Source organism: Phaenicophaeus curvirostris, chromosome 8 (genome assembly GCF_032191515.1).
Source record: "Phaenicophaeus curvirostris isolate KB17595 chromosome 8, BPBGC_Pcur_1.0, whole genome shotgun sequence".
NCBI lineage: Eukaryota > Metazoa > Chordata > Aves > Cuculiformes > Cuculidae > Phaenicophaeus > Phaenicophaeus curvirostris.
The window spans coordinates 2,639,509-2,652,537 of record NC_091399.1 but is presented as its reverse complement, the minus strand read 5'-3'; the positions used below and the strand labels follow the sequence as shown (position 1 = coordinate 2,652,537).

The 13,029-nt window shown below is 39.4% G+C and overlaps 1 pseudogene; it reads right to left on the bottom strand.

Annotated features, from left to right (window-relative positions):
- Positions 1–13,029, bottom strand: part of LOC138723254 (serine/threonine-protein kinase TNNI3K-like) — an 81,571-nt pseudogene that overhangs the window by 20,298 nt on the left and 48,244 nt on the right.

Genomic DNA, 13,029 nt, shown 5'->3' with positions numbered 1-13,029 from the left:
AAAGTCAGGAGCAGAATAACAGAAGAGTACAGTATGATGAAAAGCAACCCTTATCAGATGGAAGAAAACGTTCTGGAATTGAACTGTGTGAAGAGTGAGGTTTTGAAAATACAGCACAATGCTTCAGCCAAAGACAAGAATGCAAAATCCAGAACAAAAACTTAACTATAGTAGAAATGTCAAGGATTCAGGAAGGACTTTTTGGACACACAAATAATCACAGATATCAAAACAAAAAATATGCTATAAATTGTGGATGTTAGGAAGTGCAAAACGTGCCAAAACTATAAAAAATTGATAATTTACACCTGGTCTACCCAGTATCCTCAGTTCTGCAGAAAATGGAAATATATTACTAGGCAGTTATACCAGTCTTCAGATTAACAGTTCTGTGCATAAAGAAGATATGTAGGATTTGCAAGGCTTCCAAAACTATCCACCTTATCAAAACTACCACATACTCAAAGAAGGTGAAGTGCCACTGGAGGAACAGGAAGAGGCTTGTTTGCTAGAATTAGAAATGGTAGTTTTTAGACAGAAAGTGAAATGCCTTTAATTCCTTGCAGAAAAAATGAAGATGAAAACTCTACTACTAATGCTATATTGTACCTACCATCTGTGGAATATGCTAATGCTTCACCTTTAGAGGTAAAAGAAAGTGAGGAAAAAACAGTTATGACTCTTCTTTTCCTTTCTGCAAAACTGCAGATAAGTTACCACAGCTTTCCTGAAAGTTACTAGCATCATTGTGTTGGAAGAGTTCAAGAAGCCCAAACTCAGAAAATAGCTTGTGATTAAAATATTCTAAAAAATTAAAAGTAATTCACCTCAATTTTACTCAATTATCTGAATTGTGGTTTTGGTAATGGGAAGAATCAGACAGAAACCACATCTGGTCATCTTGGAGCCAAACAGAACCGCACTGAATATAAGTGAGAGAAAGACAACTCAAGAAACGTTCGCTGATCAGAGCAGCCAGTGGTGTTCATGACCTGGAACGTATCTCATGAATTAAATGTAAAAATTTACATTTACAGTTCTCAAAACCAAGTCTGCTCTCTGTAATGTACAAGTTGCAGTACTTAAAACGTTTCAGTGCTTGGCTTACTACTGTTTGCTTGATGGAAAGTACAAAATCTTCCAGTCTCTATTAAATTCTATCTCCAATCCACATTGCTCACTAAGTTTTCTGGTCCTCTTTCCCTAATAAAGCACAGGCACCTGTTAAGTTCCTGGTGGCAAGGCCTCATGTTTGGCTTTCTCCAGGACAGTTGCCCTTCCCCTCACACCCTGATAGACTACTTTTAGATGCCTTTGTGGCAATCTGATAATCGATCACTGCATGCTTTCCAAACACTTAACTAGGGCTGCTGTTCAGGAACTAAATGTAAACACAGAAGGAGTTCTGGGCAGATTCAAAAAATTCCTAATTCTTTATTTCTTAAACTTCCAAACTGTTGGTTTGGAATCACTAAAAGATCATCTTATCAGGACTAGTCTCTTGGACCAGGCAACGTGTCCTCATTGGTCTTATGTACTCTGTGTTTGAGAGGAGAAAAATATATTTATTTAAAAGCAATAAACACAGAGACAAGTAAATATAAATAAATAGTCAGAAGTTTACACACTCCAGGGTAATTTGGCTCACTTTGTAGTGGTAGAGATTCCATTTTTATATGGAAATAAAAAAGAATTTGTAGAAAATACCTACAAATATCTGAAAGCAGCAAGCATTTTTCTACTCATTCAATAATAACTCAAGACACAATCGAAGTTACATAACTACATAAAGCTTGGTTGCATGGCTAAACCTTAATTTACTTTCCTCCAAAGCTGACCAACTCTTCTGGATTTTTTGACATATGATTTCCCTGTCTTAGGGTTTGCTGCACCGGTAGGTGGGGTTTTTAGTGAAGCCTCATGAAGTCAGATTGGCTAGTCAAAGCAGAAACACCCACTTTCCTGCTGTCTTGCCTTTCTGGCTGTGCGAAGCAGGACACTCACCTCGGGACAGGCATTCCAGCCCCTCATCAGCAGGGTAGAGATGGGCTTGGGGATGGAGTATCCGATGGGTGGGCGGATGTGGTGATACGCCATGTCGGCTGCTGCCGCCGCTGCAAATGAACAACCAACAGAAACACATTACTGTTAAGGCTGAGCATAGATGAAAACAATCTAACTCAGTTTAAACCCTAAAAACGAGGCTTGGCGGGTGGTGGATGGGGGAATGGGGTGGGGAATAAGTTAACTTTCCACTCACTTTTAAGAAAAAATTAAGAGGATGATAGGTATACTTGAGTTGTAGAGAAGGTGGTAACAGACTCAGACGTCTTAAAATAACCCACATCTGTTTCTGTTACAAAAATTATATGTAAATGTTTCTTTAGTAAAAAATCTAGTAAGTGCCTTTCGATAAGTGCAAGACACTACTGACTAAGACTAAATTGCCACCGTGGTTTCCTAATTGACTTTACAGGTTTAGTGAACCCATGATTAATCTCTCATTCTTTTTGAGCAAAAGTTTTTCAAGTCAAAACAAATGTATTTTGAACTCCTATCAATAGCTAAGTAAAATCCTTGGTTTGCCCGACACTTTAAAAATGATGTGAATATGGAATAGGCAGGGAACTGTAAGATTGCAACCACGAGATTGTGACAAGAACTGTCTAATTTTTTTAACCATATCCTGTTCTCATCACAGTATTCATCATAAGAAAAGATTAATTTCAGCCATCATCTGTCCTCATTGCAGCTTTTGTCTGCGTAATGATGTTTCAGAATGTTAATATCAGATTCTCTGATATTGTAACTGCCTGTGGATAGGAGGGGCAAACACAGTTTGCCTAATTTTGATTCCACTCCAACAAGGTTTTGGAAGCATGAATCAGACACTACTAGATTCATCTTTTGCCTAGCTGACACCAAGAATAGAAGACAAATGCAAATCAAATTAAGATAACAATGAAAAGCACTCTATGTTTTTCTGCCAAAGGTAATGCAAGTGATGTATGACCTATTGGCAAAATCTCATCTTACCAAGGTTAATAGGATTTATTCCACCAGTTTAATTGGGTCAGGCTTATACAAAGAAAGGGAGAAACACAGCGTGCCTCTGTATACTTCTATAATACTTTATAAAGTTTGTGTCAATACGGTTTGGGCTTTCCTTTCACTGTCAATGGGCTTTTTCTTAATCTAAAAATATAAATCTGTTTAAAAGTACTTTACAATGGCAGAATAGAACAATGACAATCCATTCGTCTCAAAAATGAGTAAAACAAAAAAGGGTTTGGGTTCTCCCCAAAACTCTGAACTTGGTGATGCTTTCCATCGCTATTGTGTGATATCCTTGAAATTCCAAGTATTTTGTGTTTTGACTGGTTGGTCATATTCTGCCTTTCCTCTGGGTCAGAGCAACTATAAGCCATGAGAGGAATCAATGGCAATCTACCTACAAAAATATTCTATCCATTTGTTCTTGTTTATGGATCAGGGCAACAATAGTAAACTGCAGAATGCCAGTCAACATCTCCTGTATTTGATACCTGGGTGTTCATAATCATAACACGCCATTTCTTCATGCAAGTGTCATCTTTGCATTGTTTTTCTATGCAGGATGCATTGGTTCATTTTCTAAATCTAGTTTCATGTCTATAATCCCCAGACATCTATACCCCTGTCTTTCCTCACAAAACTCTATCCAAAGCACACATGCCAACACTTTTCTGGGTGTGAACTGAATATCATCTGTGAAAAATAACTTCAAAGGATCTTCAGATGTCAGAGAGTTCCCTCTTGCTCCCTGGGCCTTGCAAAACATATTTTAAATGGAAGATTGCTCACCAGGTAACTGCCAATGTCCACTTTTGCATGCAGACTCTGCCTAGAGCACAGAAGGATGCCTTTGCACTCAGGCCTTGTGCAAGCGTGCATGGGATACATAGCACACAAGCAGAGAACTGAGCCACAGTTCTCAGGAAAACAGGATGGGATTGGTCTGGAAACCATTCATGGCTTTCTAACTTGATGACAGACCCACACATCTCACCTACAGCTCAAGCAACGAACACATCGGCACATCTGCTGAAGAACTTGCATCACATATATGCAGACCCCAAAAGAAAACAGTGACAACAAAGGCAGATCAAACAAATAATCCAATGCACCGATCTGCAAAAACACTCTTTCTTTGCTTTTGTAAGCACAACTGTGCTGAGATGACACAGTGTTTATGAAATACAGCTCCTGTGCCTTCTGTGCACATGTATTTGTGCTCCACACTTACACAGTCTCAGCTTGGTTGTTAATCCCAATTGTTTCCTAAACTGTCTACAAACCTGAATGACACTTGCTGTGTGGCCTGAGCCTTAATAGTATAATGATCTGCTAATAAAATTAAGTATCAACCTGTTGCCTAATTGCTATATTTGAAGTATATGCAAACTCTCTGACTGTAAAACCTTCAGCAAAGAAGTAAAGTCTATGGTTCATAAATATTAAATTTTACATTCTCCAGTGACTTCTCAGAACCACCATTCTTTATGTCTTTTTCACCTTGTCTATTTTACAGGTGATCATTGAGCACATTCAGTAGATTTTCTTGCTAACTAGAAGATACGCTGCAGGGTTTGGTTCCATATGAGTGCATGATGCGGACCTCAACAAGCATCATGTTTGACTTAAGGATTTGAAGTCATTTAATTGAGACACCACCTGTTTTAATAGATATTCTATTTGATAAATTAAGTAGTGACTTTGATTCAATACCTATAAAAATGTTTATTAATGTTCATCAAATAGAAATTTGATGAATGGATATCTTAGTATAGAGCATATCCTTATATAATTGGGTACTGTACTAGATTCAGTAGAAAACACAAAATTGCTTTTAATAAGGTAACTACTTTTATTTCAATGGACAATATCTAGTTGTCATTATAATCAAATTTTATACTCAGATATTCTTTTCAACACCTAATTATTTCAATGAACTTCACCAGAATGGCTTCTTAGACATCTAAGCCAGCACAGAGGTGACTGTAAACCAGAAAAAAAATGTCAGTGATGCATAATTAGTGTTCTGCAGATAACATACAAAATTTTCATAAAGAAAATCCTTTGCCTTGAAATACATAACTTTGAGAAAAAGATGAGATTTGTATTTAATTGAATAGTCATAATGTGAGCATATATCATAAATTCAGGGCTTATACATAGACTATAAGACATACAACACCCCCAAAGCTGCTTTTTGCAGAATTATATATAATTCAGATGTGCACATTCAGTATCTGGGTTTTGTTGTGTGTGTAAATATATCTTTTATGAGCAGTAGTTGGAGGTACCACAGAAGACGAGGAACTAGCTGTGAATCATGACTCTTACATCTGAAAAATCAGCTGTGTACATAAAAAGTATGTAAAACTACCTTGTACAAAGTCTCAGCTTACTTATCCATGGAAGAGGGAAAATTACACTTACTTAGGCCACTGAGAGGACCAAAAACATTAAGGAGAATAGCCTAGATCAAATGTGAGCATTTGGGAAAACTGCATCCCCATGTTTGTGGGCACCGACACAATCTTTGGAAATATGTTTTATGATAGGATTCGAATAAACTGTTGGTGCTCTGGAGGTAAGGAAGGACTCATCACTCCAGTGGAGGACAAGGAAAGAGCCCTTCCCTAGGCACAGTGTCTCAGCAGAGAAAGAAGGGACATAAAATGCTTGTCTCTAAAGCTGCAACAAGCCCGAGAATTCAGGAAAAGGGACCCTGTAATTCAGTCGATGTAATATATTTAAAAGAAATGAGGGGAGAAGCAGGGGGAGAAACAGTACTCCTGTATAACTTTTTATCCCTTTTATTTAATTTGTGATGCTCCAAGTGAGCTTTAACTACTCTCGAGTCTTCTAGGTCTACTTAGACCACAGTATGAACAGAGTAAACTGGCTAATTCAAAATTAACTGCAGCTGATATTAGAAACAGTAATCTTACAGAAAGTTTAGGTAATGTAGGTGATGCTGTACTGGAACTGCTCCCAGGAATGTAAGTTTTGATCTTCAGTTAAGTGGCCGTGAAACAAGGACCGGTGAAAAAGGAACACAAATGTGAAAATGTACATACAATGTAGCTACTTCTCTACATTCAGAGAAGTTTAAGTATTAACTCATTGAGTATCTTACCTGGTTTCAGGTGAGCAAATGGAATTTCACCTGTTAATAGCTCCCAGAGGCACAAAGCATAGCTGAAAACATCGGCTTTTATAGTGTACCTGGTACACTGGGTGAACACCTCAGGGGCCATCCAGCGTAGGTTCTGCATGTCAGGAAACATAAAGAATACATTAACAGTGTTTGCTTCCTCACTTATGCACATTTTCCTGCATTAGTTTATTTGTTTTTTCTTCTTTTCCTATTCCCTTGCCTCCGTGGCACCACAAAATAACTGGTAAAGTTGCCAGGAATTTTTTCCCTTAGCTTGCAAAATCTAGGCAGTGTATTATTGCACACTATACATAACAACATTAGTATGGTAGCTGTCTCAGCCCTGTAAAGCCCACCTGACCAGACTTTAAACATGAGAGCAATACTAGAACAAAATCAGAACACCCAGCTTCAAGGTCTGGATACCATGTCATCAGGACCAAGCATGCCTTCTAACACCAATTAATTAACAGTCCAGCTAGCAGGCGGAAAAAATTGACAACTGCACTGGGCTGGTACCTTTTCTCTTGGACCTCGCCGCTTCCTGCGGAAGCCCAGTTCTGAGGCTGCTTCACAAACAACCAGCCTCTCACTGGAGTGATGAGTTCAAGGTGTTTTTGCAGATTCCTTTTACCTCATTAACATAATCTACATTCTTTACAAGACAGTCTTTCCCACTGAGATGTCATCAAATCCTGCAGGACCCACATCTGCAGCAGCAGTAGTCACTCCTCACACAGTGAGTGTGCGTTATAATTTGTTAGAAAGGAGATTGTTAGAAAGGAGATTGACCAACCCTGTTTTGGCATCACCCACCCTATTCCACAACTAGCAATTAAGGTGATGCAAACTGTCATGACCATGGAGTGAAAACACAGAATCCATCTGGATTAAAACTTATGAAGACAACGGTACTGTCTTGCAAAGTTGACTCTCTGTGAGTGATGGGCTTGTAATGGAGAAAATAACTCTGAAAGAGAATCACTGTCTAACAATCTATTCCCTACCAGAAATAGGAACCACATGCCAGCAAACTGTGTATGAGGATGGGGCACAATAGAGCTCCAAAGACAACTTAAAAAATATTATTTTCTCTTGCATCTATTATATATTCACTCATCTCTTCTATTGAAAAGGCTTAAAGGAAAAGAAAACGTCACAGAGAAACATTACAAGAGATGAAATGCTATACTCCTAACTTTGCTGTATGTTTTATACTAATTATGTAGAACAAAACAAGAAACAAACCCCAGGTTGTTTTGTCATATTGTCTTCATCCAGGGATTGCAAAAATCTAGATTCTGAAACACACAGAACAACAAAAAGATTACTGTTAAGCCAACACTGATACCCACCTCATTATACATAAATCTTGATAAAAAGTTTGTTGGTTTTCTTTTTTTAACTATCCCTGGTGTTTGGAAAGTGCAGATGAGCTGTGATAGCTCTTTTTCAACAAGAGTGTGTACAGACAATGAAGATTCTGAAACTTGCCTGCTAAATTCAGCACTGGCATAAATCTTCAAAGCTCCATTGACTTTAGTAGCTGTTTACAAAAGCCCAGAATTTGTGACCGTGTGGTTATTTGTACTGGTTAATGTAACTGTATCTGGAGTCACCACAGTCACTGAGCCCTGCTTTAAAATACAGTCCCACAGAAGCCTGCCAGTCTTATTTAATGTCAGAAAAGCAGCCCATCTAAGAATGAGAAGACCTTGCATGAATGTACTGAAGGTGTTATACGCTACGCTTTGAGATACATGTCATTTTCTAGTAAACACATGTTTAGTGTTAGTGAATTTGAAGTTTGTTTATGAATATTTCTTGACGACCCCTTACCTCCAAAATCAGCAACAACTGCATGACCATCCTCGTACAGGAGAATATTGTGACTGAGGGAAAAAAATAAAGGTAATTGTTATGCAGTTTCCTAAAGATGGTGAAAACTTTACAGTTTTCTGTTTATAGGTAAACTCTTGAGGAGTTAGGATCACCTGCTTAAGCAGTTAAATGTCTATAGATAAAACACTTGTAACTACATCTCATATATATTGTTAGAAAGTATGCATTAACTCTGAGAAGGCAAATGCAATAGCCTCATAAATGAGAATGTCATTTTCTAATCACTACTAGATTGCAACAATTCCTGTAATTATTTCTAGATCAAGTATAGCAGCTTTATTCAATAAGCACACTGAATCGCAGTGATGAGGTGAAAAGGATGATGTTTGAATGTAAACACAGTGGTGACTGTTCAATAAAAATACATGGACTGACTCTTTTCTCTTTTAAGGCTTGAGTAAGTGTAAATTAATAGTGGTAATTCCTAATTTATGCTGATATATAGAAAGGAAGGAAATGATCTGAAGAGTCCAAATAGAATGGATCACTGGAAGACATAAAAAATCCATTAAGCTGGGGAAAAAAATAATGATGCAATGTGGAGTCCTATTCAGCTGAATGACCACACTTATTAATGGAAGTGTTTCTTTCAAGAGGCAAAGGTACTTCATTTTTTAAATATCTAAATTTCTTTACGACAAAAAGACACGTCATCCATCCTGTATCTTACTGCAGCATCTAGGATGAAAACTTCTCCCTGCTTGCACTAATGGAGATTGGTCTCTTGACATTGCTGGAGACAGGATTTCAGTCTTGCTCCACTCCTACAATGTTGGTTTCCATCACATCTTTGCGACCTCATAGGGTGCAACTGATGATGCATGCCAAGTCACTCTGGACCTGAACTGGGTCTCAGCTAAAGTGCCAGACTTGCATCTGCTTCAAGAGTCAGGAACGCTTAGAGAATTTTTAATGTTTCCTCTTATTGTCAGTGAAATACACACTTTTTGTCATTACTTGATGGAAACAATTGCTCTGTGGAGGGTTGAGCCTGTGCTGCGCAGGTCTGTGGCTGGAGCTGTGGTTTGTCCAAGCAGAATTTTGCAGACAGGAATGGGAAATGCTGGAGTTATCATGTGAAGGCTGCAGAGCTTCCCTGTGTCTGTTCCCTACCCCTGCTCATCCTAACTCCAGCTGCTATAGCTGGAACTGCCTGTGCACCATAGGAAATGGCCTGGATCTCAGGTGCCCTGCAGCTGGTGTGAGGCTCAGGCTCGTGGCTTCTAACTGAACAGCAGACAGCAAGAAATCACAGGGAAATGGAAAATTCATGCCTGATGCATTTGTTAGGCGTTTATTTCAATACGAAGTCTTCATCTTTGCCCCAGATATGGTATCTGGAGTTAGGAAGGAAAAACCCTGTTTGGTCAGTCATATTTGGGGCAATCTCTTGTCAGGACATCTAGAGATCAGAGAAATTATTTACCAAATATAATTACTTGTATGGACACCTGTAGAAGTGTTTTGGTTTCAGGGAAATCTTTGAAACCATAGCAACTGCAAGCCTCGGTGAATGTAAAGAACTGAATAACCACAATGTCACCTCAGATTGTCAGCACAGGTATTTGGAGGCTTAAAGTTAAACCTGCTGGATTTATCCTAAAACTACTTGAACCAAAGAGGTGAGTTATGGATTTGTGCGGTGGTTTAAACCTGTTTATTGAAGGTAATGCGAAGAAAACTCAGCTTTTTTTACATATGATTTGTTCAAAGACAGTGAGGGATATGGATAACATCTGAGAGGAAATCTAACCCTACGTATGTGTCCATTCTGTTAATTGAAGGATTTTAAAAAATAAGCTTCCAAGTATGAACAAAACAACTACAAAAATACTGCCACACAAGACTGTAAATATTTCTTATCCTTTTTATACCATGCTCATCTCCCCTGCACTGTGGCAGAGGGGCTTTCATGCCCTGCTCTTCACTGCCCAGCCCTGGGGCTGCCGCCAGTGCACAGGGGCCCTTTCGCCCTGTCACCCTTCTGGCTGCTGGAGCCCCTGGCTGGGCAGCCCTGGCTGTGCTGGAGGGTTGTCATCAGTGTCCTGGAGAGAGACAGCCAGCTTAACGGCATTTGGCTCACAAGCAAACTCCCTTCAAAAGCCCTGTAAGGTAATGCAGAAAGCCAGTCACAAAAATAGGTACATATATAAAGAAAGGTAATCAGGAGTTGAGAACTGAGTGCTTAGCAGCTCTGTAGCGCTTTCGTTGAGGACTTGGGTAGTGTCAGATGCTGCTTTCTTCCTCCACACGCGGAGAAACATTCAAGCAGAGTCATCCTGGTTCAGTGTACCCTTGGTTAAAGCAGTGGTTCCTTTGAACTCATGAGTTCTCTGGCACCAGTGCCTGTTCCCAGCACTCCAGGTCCAATGGCTGTGGGTAGCAAGCTGTGGCACCAGAGGGTGAACATGCACCTGCTGGCTCTGTTGTCCATCCACCCAACCCAGCCCTTGACTGCGTTTTCCCATCTTTTTGTCTCTCAGAGTGGCACAGACAGTTGGACAAAACAAGGCTGAAGCCAGCACCTGGAGCTGATGTAGAGACATATTTACAACAATGGCTTTCAGAAAGAGGTATCAAGGACGTGTCGTCCTTGTAAAATGTGAGTTATGCTGGTTAAACAGAAACTTTAGTGTCAAAGGAGGAACACATTGAGGGAGTAGTCAAGATAGAATATAGCTGTGCAAGCATGATAGACCGCAACTTCTGCAGGTGGATGTAACCAATCATGAGCTAAGTTTTTGCAATATGTATAAGTTAATTAAACTCTGTATAAAAGAAGCAACCGTGAATCAATAAATTGAGCTTTTGATCACCCATCCTAGTGTGGTCGAAAACTCCCTCCGTTCGCTCTCCGCCGATTTCAACAAGCTGAGAACTGAAATAATCCCCTGCCACTTAATAATGGCTATGCCTTATCCTTGTTCACAGAGCCAGGCAGAGCAGCCTGGGGGATGTGGGGGCCACCTCAGATGTAATTTGGCTTCCAGTTCTCCAGAAACATTGGTGTAGCACTCCTGGCTAGAATCTTGGCATTTGACAGAATTGGTGGCTGTGCAATAAAGCAGTCAAGTACACAGAAACACATCACCAACCTGCCTCTTTCTGACAGTCTTTTGCATGACAGAGCCTCCTACCAGCTGTCTCAGGTTCCTGGGCAGAGACTGGGTGTGAAGGACAAGGTCCCATGCCAGAGTGGCCACTCTGGTGAGTTCCCTCTTGAATGAGGGACATTTAGAACAAGACTGGATGAGGATTTAGTAAAAAAGACAACGAGGAACAAATCTGCAATGGCTACTAGCAGGTGGATTTACAGATGAAAGTCCACAGCATTGATCTGATCTGAACTCCCATGTAACACAGGACATGCAATTCCTCTAAGTTCTCACTCCATTTTAAGAGTTGTGGCTAAACTGGATCATATGTTTTAGAAAAAGACAACTTGTTCCTCATTGTTGAGATAGTTACCCTGCTCTGATGGTCAAGGAGTCAAAGGGTTGTTCGAATGCACTGGTGTAACCTTCTAAACAGTTATAGCATAACCTACACTATTTATACGTAGCCATCTCTGGAAGGCTTTTAGCTGCATTAAATTTGTAACATAATGAATGTACAACTGCCACGTCACCACAGTGATCGACAAAACAAAATTCTTCTCATCAGCCCTGGTCAGAAATTCTAAAAAGCTCATACAGTCTTCCAGATGATCTTCTACTTACACATATTTTATAAATACTCCAGACATTTTGTGTCTTCTCAAACCTCAGTATCTCAACTCTGCTTTGGAAGAAGGACACAACAGCAAGAAGTAAAGGTCTTTTTTTCTGAGTTTCTGCTATCCACTCAGATTTATCCATAAGATGCATGTGCACAAGTGTTCGAATTATTAACAAAAGGGCACTGGAATGGAGGTATTTGCAGAAAATTGATAATATACAAACAGAGACTAGGTTAATGTCCGCAGAAAAACTAAACCTCAAAGGTCTTGGAAATGAACTAGTTTATTAGAGTGGGTTGGGAAATAAGCCCAGGTATTTATGGTAATTTTCAAAATTGCACCCTCTGATTTTTTCCTGAATTAAGATGGAAGGCAGGCGTCTCATAAAGTGCTGTGCAATGAAAACAACATTTCCCCCCTGTAAGTAATTAAACAACCTGACTGAACTGTCCCATTCTGAATTTATCCTCTAAGCTGGCCAACATTATAAATAATGATAAATCCTAGGAGCCTATAGTCTTCATATATTAGTCAAATGCGTGCAATAAGGAAATTTTGACAATTCCTGGGGATAATTTCCGTGAACTGCATTGGTTCCTGAAAACAACCCCAAACTTCCCGGCGGCGCTACCGAGGTTTATCTGCAGAGCGGTCACTAGAGGGGGATGCAATGCACCGCTTGAGAGCGAGCCACCTTCTCTCCGAATTGTCTTCCACTGTCGGGCTCTGTGAAATGGGTCAATTAGACCCATTAGCAACAATTGTTTTAGCTTAAATGCATGTTAATTCCGGAGAGATAATTCAAATAATATTTACTTTGCCAAATGTGTAGAGAAAAAGAGCAAACAGTTACGAAGCACAGGAAGAGTTGGAGGAGATAATACTTTCTTTTATGCCAACTCTGTTATCTTACGTAGCACTACAAATTAAGGCAGTTTTGTAAGTTGCTTATGCTTGTCAATATGTTGTGGAACTAAACCATTTGGGACTAATAGGCTTTATCAGGTATACAGGCTTTTTTTAAAAAAAATCTTATTTTATTTTTTATGTGCTCAATCCTTAATGTACCAAAAAAGGGAACAAGAAAAAGAAAAGATTGGTTTTGTCTTTTTATCCCCAGTGAATGGCAGTAAGCGTTAAATCAAATTGGTCTCTTTGACATTCTTGGTTACATCTGTCAAAGATAGACACATTCTCTGGGCAT